Here is a 24,660-nt window from a genome sequence, read left to right as displayed (position 1 = left end):
CCAGCAAAAGGCTCTTTTCTTTGCCACTTCTGTGGTTCTGATGAGAGTAGCAAACGTGTTGGTTAATGGTCCAAATGCTTGAGTTACTACTGAGTATTCAGCACCTGTGTCTACCGTAAAATTTATTTCTTGGCTCCTTGCTTCTATCTTGACTATAGGCTCCTGGGGGCCTAGAGAAATGGAGCCCAGTTTGTCTTAGTTCTCATAGCATTCGGCCCCTGCCAGGCCAGTTAGGTCAGCTTTTGAGCCCTTCTTTGACTTTCATTATTAACTGCATCTCTTTCTGAGAACTTATTTTTCCAGTGTCCTTTTTTTTTTTTTTTTTTTTTTTTTGGCATATTGCACACTGGTTTCTCTCTAGTCTAGGTCAGTTTTCAAAGTTCTTTGGGGTTTAACCTCTCCCTCACTCATGAGTTCGCCCATGTCTTCTTGCTGCATTTGCCCCTCTTTCTAGAGAGCTGTGGCCAGCATATCTGCTTTCTTTTCAAGCTTCTCATCTGCTTCTCTCGTGGCCTCCCATTTAGCCTCCTCCTCACGGTTAATGAACACTTTATGGGCCACCTGTATGAGCCGAGTGGCAGTCATGCCTTTAGACCCTTCTAGCTTTTGGATTTTCCTGCTGATACCACTCTGCGCCTAACAAAGGCTGTGTTCACCATACGATGATTTCCTGCGGCTTCTGGGTCCAATGGGATGTAGAGTTGATATGCCTCACAGAGCCTCTCATAAAACTCAACTGGGCTCTTATCTGCCTTCTGACTGACCTCTGAAATTTTCCCCATATTCAGGGCCTTCTTCCCTTCTGCCATGATTCCATTTAGAAGTGCCTCCCGAAATGCCTACAGGCATTGTTACCCCTCTGCCTCATTAGGGTCCCCATTAGGGATCTGTCAGTGGGTAGTGTTCCTCCGCATATTGGCAGACATCAACTGTGCCTGCTGGGGCATTTCTCTCCAGATATTGGAGAGTTGCCTGGATTACTCTATGCCACTCCTCTGTATTAAGCAGTGTTAACAGGAGCTCCTGGTAGTCTGCCCTTGTGGGGTTGTGGGTTGAGAAAATGGATCGTATTAAATCTGTGATGACTTGGGGGTTTCTCCATGTAGGAGGGAGTATGTTGTTTCCAATGTAGGAGGTCAGTGGTGAACAGCTGGTGGGTAAAGAGCCTTTCTCCCCATCTGACTTGGCCCTCAACGTCATTGTAAATTTGGGACCTAGTCTCCTGGAGAGACGCTTGTAAGGCTTGGGTGCAGCTAAACGAGCTGGCTAGGGGAATTGTCCCTTTCCTTTTCCCTGACTTCATGGACATGCCTTTTCATCCCTTGCTAAGGGATGACACTGGAATATCACTTCTGTCTGAATCTGATTCTCCAGCTGCTTCCCCTATCACCTTGCCTTAGGTTAGCCAAGGATGGATGTATTGACACAGGTGGGTGGGCATTCTCTCTCCTCTGGAGGGGCCTGTAGGATGGGCTTTTGTTTTATCAGCTCTCCCCCGCCTACTTTGTGGGTGAGGAGCACTGTGGTTTCCTTTACTACCTTTGGCTCTGTTCCAGCAACTAAAGTTTTATAGTATACTGCCTGGCAGGGCTGCAGCCACTTGGGATTTTATTGGACTACATTTAGCCAGGAGTTAATGTATGGGTATTGATCAGGAGGTCCAGGTTGTCCTCTGACCCCAGTTACTACTCTATACCCACAGCCAGCCACCTCACAAGCTACTGTCCCTTTAGCAGGCCACATGACACTGAAAGAAGGCCAGTCTAGTTCATACAGAGTTCTTAACCTTTGAGAAGTCAGTTTGACACCGTAATCTCCTCCAAAACCCTTCTTTAAGTTCCTTAACATGAATTCCAATGGTGTAGGTTTTGACACCTTTCCTCCCGTCTCCTCCCTTACAATGCACAATCACTTTCACTTCAGACCAGTTAAGCCACCACCCTGATCTGAGTAGGAGCTGGTATTTCAGATGCCCCTCTAGCTAGGAGAGTACCTTATTCCCCTACAAGTGCTGCAGTTGTAGAGCAGCTCCTGTTAGCCATACACAGGATTGCCCCTGACTGCAGCTGGCCCACTCACTTGGAGCGGACAGGCCACACTAAGGGACTTGCAGCTCCTGCACGTCACTCCCTATTTTGGCTCCACCTGGAGCTGTCTCTTTCATGTACTTTCACACACCTCCCCTTCTCAGTTTTCCACTTCTGCTACTTGGCTTCCTTATCAAGTTGGCCTAGCAAGCCACTCTTGCTTCCAGTGTTGATGGGTATGTGATTTTCCTTTGAATCGGTGAGTCACTCTTGCTTTCCCAAGCCCTACTGGTTTGGATTAGTAATCACTTCCTTGGAACTGATCAGCTTCTAGTTAGGTGAGTTTCACTTGAATCAGCTAGCTGCTCCTGTTTCCCCTAGCCCGGCTAGATTGGGTTAGTCACATCCCCAGAAGGCAACTGGAGCTGTGGACTTCCTTTCCCTTTTTCCTTCCCCTTCTTCAAGCCTCAAATGTCTCACTGTGGTTCTTGAAGTGCTCTGATCGTAGAGTTGTCTTGTAGCCTTTTCCCTGTTTCATTGTGCTATTTGGGGAGGGCACCAGGGCTCAGGAGAGCCAATCTTCTTGGGAGAAGTCTCCTAGTAGTGCCTGGGGTCTCAGGTATCCCTTGGCCCAGGGCCCTGGCCCCCTAAAGGCAAAGGAGACAGCAAGCCTATTGTCTCCAATCCCAGATGAGTCCCAGAAATGATGCAGAATTTTAGAGACTGGAGAGACCACTGTGTCAGGGACAGTTGGGACAGCACATTTGCCGGGGATCTCTCAACCTGCAAAATAGAGAGTGCGTGGAAGAAAAGAGAGACAGACAGACAGGGTCTAAAGAACTAAATAAGCAGTGCCCAAACAGCAAGTTTAGTTTTGTCCAAGGTCTCATTATATATCTTAACATCAAAGTAAATGGCATCATCCTCACAGTATGCGAAGAACAATAAAATGGGACAAAAAGTGACAAAATCAAAAAGTCACAAGTACATTTTGTTGTGCAGGGGGTTTATGATCACAGCTCATAAAAGTAACCGGGTAGTGTGTTTTATCTATTTTTCCAAAAAGCGTCTCTGTTTAGATAACAATATCAAAAAATCACAAGCTAAGTCGTTAAACCATTATCTAAGGTACAAGGCAGTCATGCAAGTAAAGAAAAAGTTAAAGCTATTCTTAAAGAGTCATGAAAGTTAAAAGCAGAAACTGGTTGCTAGTATAGAGTCACTCAGTCTAGCAGAACCGCACAGTTTAAGCTGAAACATCATCATAGTTAATAGTAAAAACTAATCATCCATCTTTCAGTTCCTTCTTTCCCATAGCTCAACTGCCTCCAGCAAGAAACTGTGTTTAGGACCAAGCTCACCATATAGTGAGACCCACGCTTTTTAGGGGTCTCAAAAGAAAACGTTCCCTACACCACTGAGGTTGCAAAAGGAGGTTATCTTAGTTTGTACACTGGCCCAGCTTAGATTTGGATCCAAAAGGGCTGAGACCTTAAGAAAAACAGGGCTTGACTTTTTATACATGAAGTACACAGTGGCACTCAAACAAGTTTGCTAATGTAAAACAAAGGCAATTTATCAAGCAACATCAGAAACCTAACTTGGGCTTATGTATGATTTTTGCTGTGCAACCCAGATGTTTGCTATCTGTAGAGCTCAAGGATTCTAGCACTGGCCTTATCGATTGCCTTCTCTTACAATGCTGATGAAGGTGGGAGTACAGCCTGCTTGGGCATTTATGACCTTCGCTGTATTACAGAAACTTAGTTATCAGCTCTAGAGAACTAGAATACAAGAATTCGTAAACTTAAACTTGCAAAGCAGGATGCAATTCTATGGGAGCGGGAAGGACTCAGGGAAGGTTGCTTATAAAAGAAAAATTTCTGCTGCCTTTTCTGGCAGTTTTTAAAATTTTTTAAAAAATTTTTTATTTTCTTCTCCCTCTTCACTGTGGCAGATAGCCCCATGGCCTCAAAATTCTGCCCAGGTGAGACAGGGCTTGCTGCCTGTGGGCTCACTGTCTGTGTTAGGCATTGTGATGGTCTTTCCTGGCATGTGCAGGGCCAGCCCAGGCAGCATGGAGACAGGCAGGTTGGCATTCTGAGTCCCCACGGGCTCCCAGGTGCTTCCTTCTTGCCTGAGCTCAGGGCATTGTGAGTGCATCATGCTGTCTATCCCTCTGGCATCTGGCTGGGAGGATGTGTTGTGGGCTTCTTAAATAACTCGCCATAAAATTGGTCCTTGTTAAATATAAGCTGGTGCAACCTAGTCAGTACCAGCCCTCCAGACCCAGCAAGGAAAGATTTTAATGAAGATAAAAGAATGTTGGTTTTTGCTTAGAGCTCTAATTAAAGTGGATCATGATAGAGGATACTTATTCTGCAAAGCTTGCTTTGAGATTTTTTTTGAGACAGATACCCACAGATGGTGCAGATTTTGGTGAAAAATATTTAGATATGTATGATCTCAGAAAGACTGACCATTGTTACCACAAAAGGTAGGGGGTCATCGTCAAATCAACTCTCTTCTACTTACAGGGCTTTCCATTTTGCATTATGCCTTTTCCTTCTTTTCAGATGTATAATTTTACTAGTTTTGCAACGGTTTTGAATGAAGTAGACAAAGACAGGGAGAGTGATTCCCAAGACAGACTGCAGGTTATGGCCTGACACGGGAGCCATGGAAAATAGAGAGGTAACTAGCATCCACCAAAGCTACCAGTGAACTCATTTCTTGGGGGAGGATGCTTTGTTGTATTACTGGTGATTGTTAGAATCAATGGGGTACCAGAATTTTTAGTCTCAGAGATTGTTTGAATTAACATTCACTTTAAATTCAGTAACTGTAAAATTTGGAAATCCGTGCAGACATTATTAGCTCATATTATTGCAGTAATATTCCCCTGAGAATTTAATATACTGGAGATGGCCAGAGGCATATTTTAATTATGTCACTGTCTACTTCAGAATTTACAGAGCACCTTGTCATCCTCACAGAGTGTGTGGCCTCCCCTTGATTAATTATAACTTAAATGTTTTTGTGTGTGGGTGTAAGTAGGTACATATACTTAAGGACTATGTGGGATATTTTTGATACAGGTATACAATACAGATATACAATGACATCAGGGTAAATGAGGTATCAGTTACAACATTCGTTTTTGATACAGAGTCCCTCTGTCTCCCAGGCTGGCAAAGGTTGCAGTGGCGCAGTCACAGCTCACTGCAACCTTTGCCTCTTGGGTTCAAGCTATTCTCGTACCTCAGCCTCCTAACTGGGACTACAGGTACAAGCTACCACCTGCCGAGTAATTTTTGTATTTTTAGTAGAAATAGTGTTTCACCATGTTGGCCAGGCTGGTCTTAGACCTACTGACCTCAGGTGATCCACCCGTCTCAGCCTCTGAAAATGCTGGGATTACAGGCACAAGGTACTGCACCCAGCCCATTTTTATCTTAAAGTGTTAAATTTATTCCAACTCAGCGATTCCCAAAAGCGGGGGGCATTTCCCCCACAAAGAGACATGTAGCAAAGTCTGAAGACTTTGGTTGTCACTTCTTGGGAGAGACTACTGGCGTCTGCAAGCCAAGGATGCAGCTCAACATCCTCTCCCGCACCAGGCAGCCTCTTATGATGTCATCACAGCCAACATGTCATAGTGCCACAGTGGACAAAAAGTGAGATAGAGCAACAGTGTTTTAAAAAACTGTTTCAATTTCTTAAGAATGGAATCTGAAAGAGCTCTAGGAGGTCTAAGAACTTAGAACAATTTCACATTTATTTAGTTTTTACACCCAATTTTTCATTGAAGGATTTTAACACAGTTGTTTTGGCCTTAAGAATAAGTAGATTGTTTTTGGTAAAGGCAAGGTTGTTGAGAGCATAGGCTGTCAAAGAGATGCTGCATCTACAATACCAGCTCTGCCTCTTACTAGACCGGGTAATCTGTTACAATTTTTGCTTCATATTTGACTCTGGGATTTGTGTTCTGATAAAAGGGAGATGATGCCGATACATGTAGATGGTTCTCCTGTGAAGTTACTGTGCTTAATACTGTGCCTGGCATCCTCTGCATAGTGTTAATGGTTTGTATTGATGTTCTTATTTTAGATCAACATAGTGTAGGAAAAACAAAGAGCAGCCTGCAAAAACAGGTCCAAGTCAGAAGAGGACTGGAAGACAAAGTACATGGTTGAGCCCTCGGGCAGGCTATTGTGTGCTGATGAGGTAGGGATGCCAGACACTGTGACCCTGCGGAGTTATTCCAGGCCTGGAAAAAAACTTATTTCCACTGACTTTCATCCATTGATGGACACAGGTTGATTCTATGTCTTTGTTATTGTGAATCATGCTGTCATAAACATGGGGATGCAGGTATCCCTTTGATACACTGATTTCCTTTCCTTTGCATACTCAGTAGTGGGAGTGCAGGACTGTATGGTAGTTAAGTTTTTTTAAGAAATCTCCATACTGTTTTCCATAATGGCTTTTCTAATTTATTCTCACCACCAGTATATGAGCTTGCTTTTTACTCCATCCTCGCCAGCCTATTATTTTTTCTTTTTAATAATAGCCATTCTAACTGGTACAGGATGGTATCTTGTGGTTTTTATTCACATTTCCCTCATAATTACTGATGTTGAGAATTTTCTCATATCCTGTTGGCTATTTCTGTGTCTTATTTTGAGAAATGTCTATTCATGTCTTTTGAATTATATGTAGCATGGTATATTAGAAAAATCATGGTCTTGAACATTAAACCTGAAATTTGCCATCAGTTACTAGGTTGGGCAAGTTATTTAACTGCTTAGACATTCAGCTTCTCATATAAAATTGACCTTTAAGAGTTTGAGGGGCATTTACTTTGAACCAGGTCCCTTACATACTGCTGTGGGTATGCTGTAAATGTTAATTTCCTTATCCTAATTTATTCCTTACTATTTAAAAGAATGCTTTCTTGTAGAAAACAAGAGCCTGGCTAGAGGATAAACAGGTTAGACAAATTGTTTCAAACCACCCTATTATAAGACCCTGCTTCTGTCTACGAGCTTGCTAGATGCTGGTGGGAAATCTGTATCCTTTTACCCCTTTTGGAATATTATTCTACAGACCTGTTCCCTAAGCAAAAAAACAGCATCACTTTAGCATCTCTTTGGAAATACCTCACTCACAGAATGACTTGCTGGAATAGAAAAATACTGCAAGCTAGTGAAGAAACAGCCTGTGATTTCTGTCTTGTCCTTTTTAACAGGTGATTCCATCAAGGAGGTCCTAATCCCTGCAATGGAGCACAGGACTGGATTTACTCTGGCAGCTACTGGGACAGAAAGTACTTCAATTTGTCTGCCATTTAGTAAAGTGCATACAGGTCAGGGTGTTTGGCTGATCTCTAAGTAAGTCTTAAACCAATGTTTTTAAATTTTTTTTCCCCTTGGTTTCTACTTTGTTTTGAGATGGAGTTTTGCTGTATCACCCAGGCTGGAGTGCAGTGGTGCAATCTCTGCTCACTACAACCTCTGCCTCCTGGGTTAAAGTAATTCTCCTGCCTCAGCCTCCCAAGTAGTTGGGACTATAGGCATGTGCTGCCATGCCCAGCCACTTTTTGTAGTTTTAGTAGAGACGGGGTTTCACCATGTTGGCCAGGGTGGTCTCCATATCCTGACCTCGTGATCTGCCTGCCTCGCCCTCTGACATTCAGTGCTGGGATTACAGGCATAAACCACTGTACTCAGCCTCTATTTATATTTAAAAAAAGAAAAAACACTCATGATCACTGCATTTCACCCAACAAAAGTAGGGTGTAAGGTGATATTGGTAATGAAAGTCTTTTGCTACAAAATGTACTTATTTGCAATACTATTTTATATAGAAGTAAAACTGCTAGGGAATATTTTTATGGTGTCATGTTTGAATGTTTTAGATTTAACCTTTGACATATTTAGAACTCTCGTCCTATATAATGTTTATGTGTTCTAAGGTAGAGGTCTTTTGTGAAGATGGCTTTCATTCATAGTAATCTTCCCAATTTTACCCCTTCCAACAAGTAAAAAGCCTGAATATTCAGAATAGGTTTTTCTGATTTGAAAATTCTAGAGAATTAAACTGGAAAAGTATTTCATTTACTTAGTGTTCTGAATTTACTTTTCTGCAATCAGTATCATGAAAATGTTTTACATTTGAACTGAAAATATGTATAAAATCTAGCAAGTCACAAAAATGCCCTAGAAATAGAAATTTTAACAACCATTGCATAAATGACAAACCTTGTTCAATGCTTCCACTTCCAGTGGCAAATACCTCGAGAGAAATCAAGTTACACTCATTTATCTAACTACCAAATTATATAAAAAATTGTCAAAGGAGGTCTTATGCATTTCAAGTCTGCGAGGCACCTGTGTACTTATATAAAATATGTGTGGAGACCTGTACAGTAGAGCTTTGTCCCTTTGGTGTACATTACAGTATTTATCCACCCAAACCCCAGACAAACATATTGCTCCCAGGGGCCTTAGGTAGCTGCCAGTACATGATTTTAATTGCTCTCTTGAAGTTAACAACTGGTATAATGAAATAATCTACCTGATGCTAAATAAAGACTTTATAAAGTATTTAAGAAACAAGTCCCTGTGGTACCATAGCCACCAGAGCCAAGGACATAACCAGTTACCTGGTGTAGCACCAGTCTCACACACTCCACTCCCAGAGCTGTCCTCTGCCTTTCCTGCTGTGCAGAATCCCTGTCACACTGCCAGACAAAACGTGATCTTTTCTGAACACCTGCTTTGCTAACACTTTTTGAATGATTCTGGCTTGGTTAAGAGTCAGGGTTGAGACAATTTCTGCACAAGGAATGGGGTGATTGGCTCATGCATGTCCCTTTTATCCCTAGAAAGAGAAGGGCCCCTACAGTTATCCATGAGGCAGGGAGTGAGCAGTCCAAATGCCATAATTAGATCGAGATGAATGTCACATCATGTCTGTGTCACAGGAAAACGTGGTGGTAATTCAGCAGCCAAGAAAGCACCTTTTTGGCACTTGTCAGGGAGAGAGAACTGATCAAAGGAAGCCAATTATGCGAACTGCATCTATTGCTGTTCAAGTGCCGGGCTATCCATTCTGCCGCTGATACCTCCCTGGTCCCCTGACCTTTCCCCTCTCCATCTAGCTATGAAGTTGCTCCCTCCGCTGCAAGAAGTTCCCAGGCAGAAAATAAACACATGGGCCAGCACCCCAAACCTGGTTACAGAGCTCTCCTGACTCAGTGCGAAAGCCGTCAAACACACTACCATTTTTCACTTTTAAAAATGTCATAGCCTATGTAAATGCACTGCTGTAGTTTTAGATTCACAAGAGGAAAATTTCAAACCAACACCCCTTAATTACAGTTTTGCAATCAGCATATTCAGATTACATGAATATATTTTGTACCTGACAACAGGCTATAATGTTGTTGATTATGTAATATGTCCAAAAGAATAACACTAAAATGCTACATGACCAAACTTTGAGGCCAGGCTTTGGGGACATCACTTTAAAATCATTCCTCTCATTGTAGTAGAATCTCAAATACAACAAAGCCTTTAAATAGCAATGGCATTTTAAAAATATATTGAAAATAAAGACGGACCAGTCTGCAGGGAGCCTTCATAGATGGCTACCTGAAATACAGATGTCACATGAAATGCAATTTGTAATGGAAATATCGGATTGTCTTACCTGGCTTCATCAAACCTTATTCAGCGGTTGCTTCCCCTTCTGCTTAAATTTCTGGTGCAGGTGGAAGAGGCCACTAGACGACTTTACAGATGTATCCGAGTACACTGCTGCAGCTTCCCCAGAGGGCACAGGTCTGCCTTCGACGTCCTTGCATGCAGTTTTCCCAGACTCCACCTGCCCAGGATTGTCAGAGACTATTGAAGCGATCTCCACTTCAAGGTGCAGAGATTTTTCAGAGCCTATAGTGATAGTGCCCTCTGCATCCAGCAGTTGTGTAGGTGTCTCGGGATGACCTTTCACAGATGTGTCAGAGAGCAGAGCTATTCCTTCTGCCTTCATCTATACTAGGAATATTTTGCATTCTCCTCCAACTGTGCAAGTTTTACAGACTATACCGATTGAGACTAACTGGTGGTGACTGCTCATTTTAAGAAGCAATTTGATCAGTAAAAAGGTTAACTATTTGTTCTGGCAGTTGTTCAATATAAATAACTCCTTCAGTCACAGGCACATCATTATAGAGAGATGATAAATGAACAGTTGACATAACCCCAGTTATCCACCTGCAAAAGGACTGCAGGAGCTTGATCATAAGCAGGAGGTTCTTGTTCATCCTGCAAAGAGACTGAGGAAGCTGTTGATGGCCCAGCCTCATTTTCTTTAGGTATAACCCAAATCTACATGGACAGACTTTTGGCTCACAACCTGCACTTCTAGCACCTTTCCAGAACACAAGAGCAGCAGCCACCATGACACCTTCAGCAGCCTCTGAGGTCAGCACCTCCTTGATAACAATAGGCATACTGGTTGCCACATCCACCATTAAAACATCAGATTGATCAGAATGAATACAGGAAACGTGACCTAATATCTGAGCAGCAAACTGAGCTGGGACATAGGCAAACTCGGGTGAGACAGCGGTTGGAGGTGGTGACAAGGGTGGGGTAGTAGTCTCAGGGGTGGCTGGTTTGGAAGAAGGATCACAAACTGCTTCAGTTTGCTCAGCACCTACCTCTATATAAATTGATGGAGACTGGATAGTTTTGTCACAATATCCTGTTCCGGTTACATTGGCCTTGTCTGTAGATTATTCCATCCGTCGGTACTTTAGATTGTACAAGATGCTTTTTTTCTGGTTCTTTTAAACATTCTTGTTTCCTTTTTGGTGTCATTCCCTCTGACGGCTTCTCTGCTAAAACACAACAACCAGATGGGTTAATTAACATCCATGCCCCTGAAAAACATTTTTAAAGAAGGCAGTAATAGGGGTGTGGTAGCTCATGCCTATAGTTCCAGCACTTTAGAAGGCTGAGGTGGGAGGATCACTTGAGCCCAGGAGTCAAGACCAGCCTGGGCAACAGTGAGACTCCATTTCTAACCTCTCCTGCTCCCCCCTCCCCCGGCCCAAAAAAGCAATAATTGGTTGAGCATTCAGATGTCAATATAGACACAAATACACAAGAGTTTTCAGCTTTGTTTTCCAGCAGCTGTAATTTAGTGTGGGTAATAAAACATTCCTGCCCTTATCTACTCCATGACCCTCAGTTCATTTACTTGGAAATACATGACTCTAAATAGCACAATGGGAAAACTTAATAAATCAGATACCATCCAAAGCAGGTCATTCTTAGGAGGAGAGATGTGCCTAGAATTAAGGAAGCTGAAAATCTCTATGGAAAAAGCTCCCAATTAAACTCTCACACAAAACTGGGAGGAGAGGTTGAGTCAGGGAGAGACCAACTTGGGCAATAAATTATTTCATCTTTGTTGTTGTAGTAACTTAGTAATGACATAGATGCTGCATATTAATAAAGACATTTCTCATTTATGAAAAGTTGTATATTAAGTTTAACTTAATGATCAGCTAGAGGACTACATGATTTTTCTTTTTTACGTTAGGAAAGTCACATATTCTAACCTAAAAATGGTAGCACCCAGTAGTGATGTATGATCATGCAGCCAAAGTCAGACTGACCCAGCCAAGAGGAAAATAAAGATGTCTCTGGATCCGAAAGTGTGGACTTAAGTGAATCCTCAGGCATGAGGAAAATTCTCATGGGTTGGAAGGTCACAACAGCTAATGACATATACAAAGTCCTAGAGTTGGAAAACTGCCGTGATATTTTATGTGTGTCATACACACACCTAACTACCTTAGTCGTTACTCATCAAGAGTTTTCACATCTGCTTGCTGCGAATTTTTCTTTGGGAATCATTTCTCTAATGACATTTATAGGAAAAGCAGAATTTGCTTTACAAGAATGTATTTGGCTCAGGTCAAAACTTGTTTGAGACATGTATTCAATAGGTTCAGCTGCATTCCGAAAAGCAGGCTTCTGCAGTGTCTTGACATTGGCTGTTGATGTTTTATAAATTGAATTAAGATTTCTAATTCTAGACATGGATATTGTACCAAATGCTCACATACAGAGAAAGATTCAAAAAGAGAGAAAGCTACATCTATTGTTATCTCCCTCCACTTAGAACAATAACCTCATTTTCCTAACTATTCACCTCTTCAGGACTTTCCCATCCACTTCTTGGGAAAGCCCTTTTACCCACCAACACAACTGAGTACTTGTACTACATATAAGACTGTTCCAGGCACTGCTGAGGATAGCAAGGCTATTAACATGAGACCTCATCTAGCTTGCATTTAATAGGGAAAATGAGATAGACAAATACAGGTTAAAAAGTACAAGTGCCTAATTGGAACTAATAAAGATCTTGGGAGTTCAGAGGAGGAGAAAAATATTTTTTAAGCCTGTCCTTGGGAGAGTTACTCTGATGCTTAGGATAGAGAAAGCTACAGAAAACATTGACCCCATCATAACAGGAAAAAGCCAGAGAGATAAGCCACAAAATCATACCTTTTCTTGAGTCCAGCAGAGAGCTGAAGTCAAAAGTTAACCAAGTAATCTGATTTCAAAAGAGGAACCAGTCCCTCCAAGGAGAAAAGGGACACAAGAACAGTCTCAGGTGTAGCAGGGCCCGGACAGAACAGACTGCCATCACACCAGCTGTTAGGAAGGTACCAGCTATAATCTTAATGTACTGATAAAGGCCAAAGGTGCACAAGCTATCAGTCTGGAATTGCCTGAGACTTCAGACCCAAGGAGAGTTCACACTCCTAAGCAAACACTTTTCCACAGGCCTCACATGAAAGATGGAGGTACGGTTGAAGGACAGAGAGAGGTCTCCTACCATCAGAGCACAGACAGGAAACACTGGCCCAGGACTCACCACAGGTAGAAGGCAGAGTTTGGCTACCACATGGACGGAGGGCAGGAACACTGAGAAAGCCCCTTGTCCAAAGCCCAGGTGCACAGGTCCAGCCTCGGCCTAAGACAGGCCCAGAAAAACAGGGAATCTCCTGCCCTGCCAACCAGCCCAGTGCTGAGAAACAAGAGACAGCAGGCTGCCACCAGGGGAGGGGGCGAGAGCTTGGAGAGTGATGCCCTTTGTGGGGTACACTGGCAAAGAAAGCTGAAAGCTGAGGGGGAAGCACAGATGCTGGGAAATACCCTCTGGCACCCCAGCCCCACCCTCAGAAAAAGGTCTTGCAACCCTCTCCTAGAAGAATCTGAAGCCTGTAGTACAGTGAAGGTAATGAAAGCAACAACAAAATCCAAGCCCAACTCCTAACCAGATTGACCTCCCCATACCCACAGCAATTCAAGGCTTCTCTATTTACCCCCATAAGGTCTTAAATTCCCCAATCACTGATTTACTTATCCTGAGCATTTTCAACAATGCAGCCAATCTAGGGATTGGATTTCCACAATCCCTAGACTGCCTGCATGGGACCTATCTGACAGGTTGCTTGTGGCATGATTTAGGCACCTCTGGAAAAGACCACTTGCTCTTTTAATTAAAAGTGTTGGACTTCTGGGAAAATGGCCAAATAGGAACAACTCCAGTGTGCAGCTCCCAGCGAGAGTGACACAGAAGGCAGATGATCTCTGCAGACAGACCTGAGGTACCTGGTTCATCTCACTGGGACTGATTACACATTGGGTGCAGCCCAAGGAGGGCTAGCCAAAGCAGGGTGGGGTGTCGCCTCAAGTGGGAAGCAAAGGTCCTGAGAACTTCCTCTTCTAGGCAAGGGAAGCCACTGGGGACTTTTCCTGGCACTCTGGCACTCTGACTCAGATACTGCCCTTTCCCCACGGTCTTCGCAAGCTGGAGACCAGTAGATTACCTCGGGTGCCTACAACCCCAGCGCTTCAGGTTTCCAGCACAAAACTGGATGGCTGTTTGGGAAGAAACCAAGCTAGCTGCAGCAGTTTTTTGTTGTTTGTTTGTTTCCTTCATTTTTCTTTTCTTCATGCTCTAGTGGCACCTGGAATGCCAGCGAGACAGAACTACTAATTCACCTGAAAAACGGGGCTGAAGCCAGGGAGCCAAGTGATTTGGCTTGGCGGGTCCCATCCCCGTGAGGACCAGCAAACTAACATACACTGGCTTAAAATTCTCACAGCCAGCACAGCAGTCTGAGCCCAACCTGGGACATTCGAGCCCAGTGGCGGGAGGGACATCCACCATTGCTGATGCTCACGTAGGCAGCTTTAATCTTGCCTGTGTAAACAAAGTCACCAGGAAGTTTACACAGCAACTGGGCAGAGCCCATGGCAGCTCAGCAAGGCCACTGAAGAGAGACTATGTCACTAGACTCCCTCCTTACTGGCCAGGGCATCTCTGGAAAAAAGCAGCAGCCCAACAGACACTTATAAATAAAGCCCCCAACTTCCTGAGACAGAGCACTTGGGAAAAGGGGCAGTTGTGGGCACAGCTTCAGCCGACTTAAATGTCCCTGCCAGCAGTTCTGAAGGGAGGAATATATCTCCCAGCAATGTGCTCAAACCCTGACAAGGGACAGACTGCCTCCTCAAGTGGCTCCCTGACCCCCATGTATCCCGACTGGAAGACATGTCCCAGCAGGAGCTGACAGACACCTCATACAAGAGAGCTCTGGCTGGCATCTGGCGGGTACCCTTCTGAGAAAGTGACCAGAGGAAGAAACAGGTAGCAGTCTTTGATCAGTCTACCTGAAAATGACAGGGAGAATGAAACCAAGTTTGAAAATACTTTTCAGAATATAATCCAGAAGAACTTCCCCAACCTAGCAAGGCAGGCCAACTTTCAAATTCAGGAAATACAGGGACCACCACAAAGATATTTCTCGAGAAGAGAAGCCCCAAGACACGTAATCATTAGATTCACCAAGGTTGAAGTAAAAAATGCTAAAGGCAGCCAGAGAGAAAGGCTGGGTTACTCACAAAGGGAAGCCCATCAGACTCACAGCAGATCTCCTGGCAGAAACCCTTCAAGCCAAAATAGAGTGTGGGCCAATATTCAACATTTTTAAAGAAAACAATTTTCGACCCAAAATTTCATATCCAGCCAAACTACGTTTCATAAGCGAAGGAGAAATAAAATCCTTTACGAACAAACAAATGCTGCAAGATTTTGTCACCAACCGGCCTGCCCTACAACAGCTCCTGAAAGAAGTACTAAACATGGAAAGAACTGGTGCTAGCCACTGCAAAAACATATCCAATTTTAAAGAACATCAACACTATGAAGAAACTGCGTCAAGTAATAACCAGCTAGCATTATAATAGTAGGATCAAATTCACACATAACAATATTAACCTTAAATGTAGATGAGCTAAATGTACCTATTAAAAGAGACTGGCAAACTGGCTAAGAGTCAAGACCCATTGGTGTGTTTTCAGGAGACCCATCTCACGTGCAAAGACACACAGAGGCTTAAAATAAAGGGATGGTGGAAGATTTACCAAGCAAATGCAAAGAAAAAAGCGGGGTTGCAGTCCTAGTCTCTGATAAAACAGACTTGAAACCAACAATTATCAAAAGAGACAAAGGCATTACATAATGGTAAAGGGATCAATACAATGAGAATGGCTAACTATCCTAGATATGTATGCACCCAGTGCAGGAACACCCAGGTACATAAAACAAGTTCTTAATGACCTACAAAGAGACTTAAAGTCTCCCACTATTGTGGGAGACTTGACAGAAAATTAACAAAGATATCCAGGACCTGAACTCAGATCTGGACCAAGTGGAACTAATAGACATCCATAGAACCCTCCACCCCAAATCCACAGAATATACATTCTTCTCAGCACCACATCACACCTATTCTAAAACTGACCACATAATTGGAAGCAAAACCCTCCTTGGCAAATGCAAAAGAATGGAAATCATAATAGTTTCTCAGACTATAGTGTAATCAAATTAGAATTCAGGATTAAGACACTCAAAACCACACAACTACATGGAAACTGAACAACCTGCTCCTGAATGACTACTGGATAAATAACGAAATGAGGGAAGAAATAAAGATGTTCTTTGAAATCAATGAAAATGAAGACACAACATGCCAGTCTCTGGGACACATTTAAAACAGTGTGTAGAGGTAAATTTATAGCACTAAGTGCCCAAAAGAGAAAGCAAGCAGGAAAGATCTAAAATAGACACCCTAATAACACAATTAAAAGAACTAGAGGAGCAAGAACAAATTCAAAATCCAGCGTTAAGACAAGAAATAACTAAGATCAGAGCAAAACTAGACATCAAAAAAAAACTCTTGGAAAAAAAATCAATGAATCCAGGAGCTGCTTTTTTGAAAAGATGAACAAAAAAGATAGACTGCTAGCTAGATTAATAAAGAAGAAAAGAGAGAAGAATCAAATAGATGCATTAAAAAATGATAAAGGTGATATGACCACTCATCCCATAGAAATACAAACTACCTTCAGAGAATACTATAAACACCTCTATGCAAATAAAACAGAAAATCTAGAAGGGCAAATTCCTGGACACTTACACCCTTCTAAGACTAAACCAGGAAGAAGTCAAATCCCTGAATAAACCAGTAACAAGGTCTGAAAATTGAGGCAGAAAATAATAGCCTACCAACCAAAAAAAAGTCCAGGACCAGATGGTTTCACAGCTGAATTCTACCAGAGGTACAAAGAGGAGCTGGTACCATTCCTTCTGAAAGTATTCCGAACAATACAAAAAGAGGGAATCCTCCCTAACTCATTTTATGAGGCCACCATCATCCTGATACCAAAACCTGGCAGAAACCCAACTTAATAAGAAAATTACAGGCCAATATCCCTGATGAATATCAATGCAAAAATCCTCAGTAAAATACTGACAACCCGAATTCAACAACACATCAAAAAAAGTCAGCTTCATCCCTGGGATGCACAGATGGTTCAACATACCCAAATAACTGGAATTCATCACAAAACAGAACCAAATACAAAAACCAAACAATTTTCTCAATAGATGCAAAGCCTTCTACAAAATTCAACAACCTTTCATGCTAAAAACTCAGTAAACTAGGTATTGATGGAATGTATCTCAAAATAATAAGGGCTGTTTATGTCAAACCCACAGCCAATGTCAAAATTGAATTGGCAAAAACTAGAAGCATTCCCTTTGAAAACTGGCACAAGACAAGGTTGCCCTCTCTCACTGCTCCTATTCAACATAGTATTAGAAGTTTCTGGCCAGAGTAATCAGGCAAGAGTAGAAATAAAGTGTATTCAAATAGGTAAAGAGGAAGCCAAATTGTCTCTATTTGCAGACAACATGATCATATATTTCAAAGACCTCATCGTCTCAGCCCAAAATCTCCTTAAGCTGATAAGCAACTTCAGCAGTTTCAAGACACTAAATCAATGTGCAGAAATCACAAGCATTCCTATACATCAATAATAGAGAGTCAAATTATGAGTAAACTCCCATTCACAATTGCTACAAATAAAATTGAATACCTAGGAATAAAACCTTAAAGGGATGTGAAGGACCTCTCCGAGGAGAACTACAAACCATGGCTAAAGGAAGTAAGAGAGGACACAAAAACAAATGGAAAATCATTCCATGCTTCTGGTTAGAATCAGTATCATGAAAATGGCCATACTGACCAAAGTAATCTATATATTCAGTTCTATACCCATCAAGCTACAGTGACTTTCTTCACCAAACGGGGGGTGGGGGGGGGGAAACACCTTAAATTTCATCTGAAACCAAAAAAGAGCCCACATAGCCAAGACAATTCTAAGAAAAACAACAACAACAACAACAACAAAAACCTGGAGGCATAACATTACCTGACTTCTAAATATACTATAAGGCTACATTAACCAGAACAAACATATAGACTAATGAAACGGAGCAGAGGCCTCAGAAAGAATGCCACACACTTACAACCATCTGATTGTTGACAGACCTGGCAAAAACAAGCAATGGGGAAAGGATTCCCTATTTAATAAATGGTGTTGGGAAAACTGGCTTGCCATATGCAGAAAGCTGAAACTGGATCCCTTCCTTACACCTTATACAAAAATTAGCTCAAGAAGGATTGAAGATTTAAACCTAAGACCTAAAATCCTAAAAACCCTAGAAGAAAACTCTAGCAGTACCATTCAGGACATAGGTGTGGGCAAAGACTTTATCACTAAAACACCAAAAACAATGGCAACAAAAGTTAAAATAGACAAATGGGATCTAATTAAAGAGCTTCTGCACAGCAAAACAAACTGTCAACAGAGTGTACAGGCAACCTACAGAATCAGAAAACATGTTTGCAGTCTACCCATCTCACAAAGGGCTAATCTCCATTCAAAAGTGGGCAAAGGATATGAACAGATACTTTACAAAAGAAGACATACATGAGGCCATAAAACATGAAAAAATGCTCATCATCACTGGTCATTAGAGAAATGCAAATCAAAACTACATTGAGATACCATCTCACGCCAGTTAGAATGGCTATCATTAAAAAATCCGGAGATGACAGATGCTGGAGAGGATGTGGAGAAATAGGAACACTTTTACACTGTTGGTGGGAGTGTAAATTAGTTCAACCATTGTGGAAGACAGTGTGGCAATTCCTCAAGGACCTAGAAATAGAAATTCCATTTGACCCAGCAATCCCATTACTGGGTATACATCCAAAGGATTATAAATCATTCTACTATAAGGACACATGCACAAGAATGTTCATTCCAGCACTGTTTATAACAGCAAAGACCTGGAACCAACCCAAATGCCCATCAATGATAGACTGGACAGGGAAAATGTGGCACATATACATCATGGAATATTATGCAGCCATCAAAAACGATGAGTTCGTGTCCTTTGTAGGAACATGGATGAACCTGGAAACCATCATTCTCAGCATACTGACACAGGAGCAGAAAATCAAACACTGCATGTTCTCACTCACAGGCGAGTGTTGAACAATGAGAACACAAGGACACAGGGAGGGGAGCACCACACACTGAGGTCTCTTGGGGGGAAATAGGGGAGGGACAGCAGGGGGTGGGGAGTTGAGGAGAGAGAGCATGGTGAGAAATGCCAGATATAGGTGATGGGGAGGAAGGCAGCAAATCACACTGCCAGTGTGTACCTAACCTATGCAACAGTCCTGCATGTTCTTCACATGTACCCCAAAACCTAAAATGCAATAAAATAAATTTTTTAAAAATAATAAAAAATTTTAAAAAGTCAGGAGACAACGGATGCTGGAGAGGATGCAGAGAAACAGGAACACTTTCACACTGTTGGTTGTAGTGTAAATTAGTTCAAGCATTGTGGAATACAGTGTGGTGATTTTTCAAGGATCTAGAACTAGAAATACCATTTGACCCAGCAATCCCATTACTAGGTATATACCCAAAGAATTATAAATTGTTCTATTATAAAGACACTTGCACATGTATGTTTATGGCAGCGCTGTTCATAATAGCAAAGACTTGAAACCAACCCAAATGTTCATCAATGATAGACTGGATAAAGAAAATGTGGCACATATACACCATGGAATACTATGCAGCCATATAAAACAATGCGTTCGTGTCCTTTGCAGGGACATGAAGCTGGAAATCATCATTCTCAGCAAACTAACACAAGAACAGAAAACCAAACACCGCATGTTCTCACTTGTAAGTGGAAGTTGAACAATGAGAAGACATGGACACAGGGAGGGGAACATCACATACTGGTGATTGTGGGGGATAGGGGCCAACAGAGCATGTAGGGTATTATAGGTAACAACATTCTTGTTTAAAACTGGAATCCACAAAAGCAAGTTCTATTTAACAAAAGAGAAGATACCACCTGTTATACCTACATTTTTATTGTGGAGAACTGACCAACGATGCAACGAAATTTACCCAGTGCTCCTCCTACAGGAATAGCATTTCGGGAATTAAACCAGTGGGAGGGTGTCACTCAAGGGAGGAAATGCTCTACAAAGTAGGATCCTTGCCTGTATATTCCTAGATAGTACCTCTTTAGCCCAGAGTAATGCTTTCCTGGATGTAGGTGAACTCGCACAGTCTGTGACAGAACTGAAGTTAATGGATTATATTTGTTCAGTAAGAAACCATTTGAGATGGCAATGAAACGCAAACAGACTAATGAGCCAAACTGGTATTAGAAGGTAGCACTGAACTCTGTGTTTACTGATCATACCGTTCTTTCCTAGTAAACTAGAACAAACAATGTTCATTTCTACTCTACTGCCTAAAGAGTAATCTACTTCTACAACTATATTATGAATTTGCTTTCAGGATTATTTGTATGCTATGCCAACCTTACTGATATCTTTGATTATTTGGAGGAGAAAACCAGCAGTATCTCCTTCATCTCCATTAAAGGATGGCTGCTCCATTAATTTTGTTAGGCTGTTAATTTTGGAATCCTGAGATTCAAAGATGTTAACCTACCTAGACCAGAATTTACATTTGTTTAGTTCACTTGCTAAGCTTAATGGTGGATAAATACTTCCGTAAACAAATTAAATTCAAAAGCAACCAGTTAATTACATTCCACCATCAAGATTCACTGACTTTATCACCATTCTCAAACAGCAAGCCTGCACCCTCCCAATACTTTCAAATAGCCCCTGGTATAGAGAATACAAGTACATAGAGAGTAATAACCCTGACTAACAGGGAAACCAGGCTCATGGCCAGGGAAAGGATGGTACATCCTTTGCACTTATCTGTGTATCCTGCTGATGGTAAGCAAGTCCCAGACCTGTTTCCTGTGTGAAATGAGAATGCCATCAGGTCCTGCAGGAAAGCAGCCTGACTAGATGAGAAAATATTCCTGAACCATGATGCTTCGTTCTCCTGCCCTTTCAAATGCTGACCCTTGCTCTTCAGGATCTTGGATATCTCACTGCTGGCCCAAAGCCTCATGATTTGCACATTTTTCTAGTTCCTACTCCTCATTTCTCTCTACCTTCGTTATCTATTAACATCACCAAAGTGACAGTATAGAAGTAGCTGACACTCACTGAATCCTTCTTTCTCTATGATCGTTCCAAAATGTTGGCCAGCCAATTGTGGTAAGAATTCATTATTTCCCACACTAGCGAGAGTCTCCATATGCCTTCTTCACAAAATTCTGTGAAAAGCTTTTTCTTGCCATTTTTTTAGATGTGTACATCTGTATGTGAGAATTGACCATTATATCCTCTTCTATTTATAGTCATCTTCCCAAATTTTCACTATGTGAACTTTGCCTTTTATTTCTCCCTGACTTTTTCATTACTTCTCTGTTAACTGAGTTTCATACTGTTATGTTTGCATTAGATATTAGAGATTTACATATATACACACACAATATAAATTTCTTCTAAGCAAATTTACACCACTATGTCACAGTGTCTGAGATGTGCTGGGGGCAACCACTATCTATGAAAAACTTCTCTCTTATAGAGACACTATTAGAGCAGGAAGTGTGGTCAGAGATATCTAACTATCTCCTGTCCTCCATCCTGGACTGCAGTTACACCATTTGGGGGCAAATGAGTGGTTAACCTTTGCTTTAAATAAAAATCTGGGCCGGGTTCAGTGGCTCATGCCTGTAATCCCAGCACTTTGTGAGGCTGAGGCGGGTGGGTCACCTAAGGTCAAGAGTTCAAGGCCAGCCTGCCAAACATGTTGAAACCCTGTCTCTAGTAAAAATACAAAAATTAGCCAGGCATGGTGGCAGGTACGTGTAAGTCCCAGCTACTTGGGAGGCTGAGACAGGAGAATTGCTTGAACTTGCGAGGTGGAGATTGCAGTAAGCCAGAGATCAACATTGCACCACTGCACTTCAGCCTCGGTGACGAAGCAATATTCTGCCAGAAGGAAGGGAGGGAGGGAAGAGGGGAGGGAAGAAATCTGGCTGGGAGCAGGGGTTCATTCCTGTAATCCCAGCACTTTGGGAGGCCCACATGGGCAGATTAGTTAAAGCTAGGAGTTCAAGACAGCCTGGCCAAATGCTGAAATGCTGTCTCTCCTAAAAATACAAAAATTAGCCTGGTATGGTGGTGCACTCCTGGAGTCCCAGCTACTCGGGAGGTTGAGGTGGGAGAATCACTTGAACCCGGGAGACAGAGGTTGCAGTGAGCCGAGATTGTGCCACTGTAATCCAGCCTGGGCAACAGAGCAAGACTCAAAAAAAAAAAACAAAACTCCAAAAAAAGTATTTATACAGCTTATCTAAGGATTTATTACTATGAAATCCAATTCTCCTCAATCCTGCTATTTCAGCACTTTGGGAGGCTGCAGCGGGAGGATCACTTGCATCCCAGAGTTCCAGTCCAGCCTGGACAACACAGCAAGACCCCATTGCTATCAAAATTTTTTTAAAAAGTAGTTGAACATTGTGACACACAATTACAGTCCCAGCTACTTGGGAGGCTAAGACAGGTCCTTGAGCCCAGGCTGCAGTGACCTATGATGGCACCACTGCACTTCAGCCTGGATGACAGAGCATGTCTCTAAAAAAATATATACTTTTTTTTTTAAAAGACCAATGTGATTAAACATAAAATAATTTATAGGTATCATTCTTAAGTTTGAATGTATGCTAGCAATGATGCAATAATTTATAAACATTATTATTAAAACCATTGCTACTCGTGGTACTTACCTTTAATTTGATGAAACTGTTTAACCAGATCTTTTATATCCAGAGAAGTATTCCCTAGAAGAATAAATATAATAAATCAAATACAGATAAATAAAATTCCCAACTTGTTTTCTTTTTCAAAGCAACAAATACGTAAAAAAAAAAATAAAGCAAACCTTTTCTATATGTAAGTTCTTTAAAAAAAACTTCTACAAACTGGGTGATGTTTAATGGATTGGTTTTGAGAATGGCTCTGCTAATTCCCCCAAGCAGAGTCTTGAGGACAGAGGGTATGACAAGTCTGGGCTTTGAAGAAAATAATTTTAGCATGGTGTCTGTAACTCAACAAGAATGAAGAGAAGCAAAGTCTTACAAATAATGAGCTTACATTATTATTAGCTACAGTTTCCAAGAATAAACTATCTCCTATTAAAATTATTAGCTTTAATATTTAGAATTAACTATTTTATTAGAATTCTGATGGTAGTTTTTAAAAAAAACCACACACACGACCCTCCTACCAGTAGGTTACTATGTGCAGATGAGCAATCTAGTACCATTATGGAAATACACAGGAAAAGCCCCGCCAAGACCCTAAAGACATTAAAAACAAGGAACAAAACTGGCTTCTGTAAAATTCAGTGAATATTTTGTGCAGTTAACATTTCATGTATGTTTCTAAATAAGTCCTTCCAAATCACACAGGCAGTGGCCTTTCTGTACATATATTCATCAAATAGTTACAAGATAGGTTTTTTTTCTGTAAGAAAACGTCATTTTTTCCTTATTTTTCTAAATATATCTTCAGACATGTTGCTCATTTTTAAGTGTGCATTTTTTAGCTTCAAATTTCTGGGGTTTTTCCAGCCTGCTTCATACCTGCAGGAATAACTTTGTTTTTAACATTAATCAGAATGGGTATAATTTGTTTGTGGTATTATACCACCCACTGTCGTTTGGACGTAACAATATTGGTCCAACACTGGCAGAATTTAAACCCTCCCCCGCCCACTATACTCGTCCACGCCCACTACCACAAGGGTATAACGCGTTAATCAAGAAACACGCGGCCTTTCAGGATACGATTCAGAGCCACAGGTGGCAGAAACCGCACTCCCCGACCCCTCCCTAAACATCCTCCGGTGTGTCAGTGCTGGTTTTGTGCTCGGTTTGGTCTGTTTGGGAGCGAGGGGAGTGAAATGCAGTAGGCTGGGCGTGCTCATTTCGCCCGGACTTGTTCAGGAGAGGCGGGCGAGGGACGCGCCGAGGCCCCAGATTCGGGAGCAGCACCACTCTGGTCGCCGCACTCCCCGGCGTGGGACGCCCCACAGGAGCCCCACTCCGAAGACCAGACCCTCCGCCTTCTCCGATACTTGAGGCTCCCCACGACCTCTCGCGCTGCGAGAGACGCCCTGAGGCCTGTCTCCGCGGCTGCAGGGCACGCTTTTTCCCCAGACTCTCCCCACCTTTTTTCCCGGCTGTACTCTCAAGGGCGTCCTCCTTCCCCTCTGGCTGGCGGCTCCTAGGCAGCCCGGAGCGGTACAGGCCCTTTTATATCCCAGGAGGCGTCAGGGCGTGCGTCACAAAGGAGCGAGGAGGCAGGGCCGCAGCGGCCGCAGCCAATGGGGAGCCCGAAGCGACCAAGGCGGTCATTTGGCCAGCGAGGAAGGCTTATTTCCCCTTTGCTGGCTCTAGCTGAAGGGATTTAGGTAAATTCATTTCCAAACAAACGGCCAGGAGTAGCTCAAAGCGACTGCCTGTCTTTGGTCGTTGGGCCTAAAATTAAAGCTGGTTTGGAAAGAAAGAGATTTATGGCAGTGCTGTCTTGCTGTCACAGCTTCGCCATTCCACACACTGCTTGTGGCCCCCCATAAGCTATAGCTCTCTTCCATCACCTGCAGGAAGAATAATTTCTGCCACGGTGCCGACACGAAGAGTGAAGAATTTTATACAGTACAAC

At 42.3% G+C, this 24,660-nt stretch overlaps 1 protein-coding gene and 1 pseudogene across 1 annotated transcript in view; one reads left to right on the top strand and one right to left on the bottom strand.

The window, feature by feature from the left end:
• LOC101036215 (uncharacterized) overlaps positions 1–14,197 on the top strand; it is a 66,645-nt gene extending 52,448 nt beyond the window's left edge. Inside the window, exons 3-6 of the mRNA XM_074405317.1 lie at positions 4,604–4,721; positions 6,138–6,254; positions 7,279–7,420; positions 9,804–14,197. The gene's annotated coding sequence lies outside the window, so the exon portion shown is untranslated. The remainder of the gene's footprint in view (positions 1–4,603; positions 4,722–6,137; positions 6,255–7,278; positions 7,421–9,803) is intronic.
• Positions 281–24,158, bottom strand: LOC101035895 (calcium-binding tyrosine phosphorylation-regulated protein-like; annotated as a pseudogene).
• Between the last annotated feature and the right edge of the window lie 502 nt (positions 24,159–24,660).

Source organism: Saimiri boliviensis, chromosome 8, assembly GCF_048565385.1.
Source record: "Saimiri boliviensis isolate mSaiBol1 chromosome 8, mSaiBol1.pri, whole genome shotgun sequence".
Classification (NCBI taxonomy): domain Eukaryota; kingdom Metazoa; phylum Chordata; class Mammalia; order Primates; family Cebidae; genus Saimiri; species Saimiri boliviensis.
Note: the sequence above shows the minus strand (reverse complement) of the source record. Positions and strands in the feature narration are given on the sequence as shown.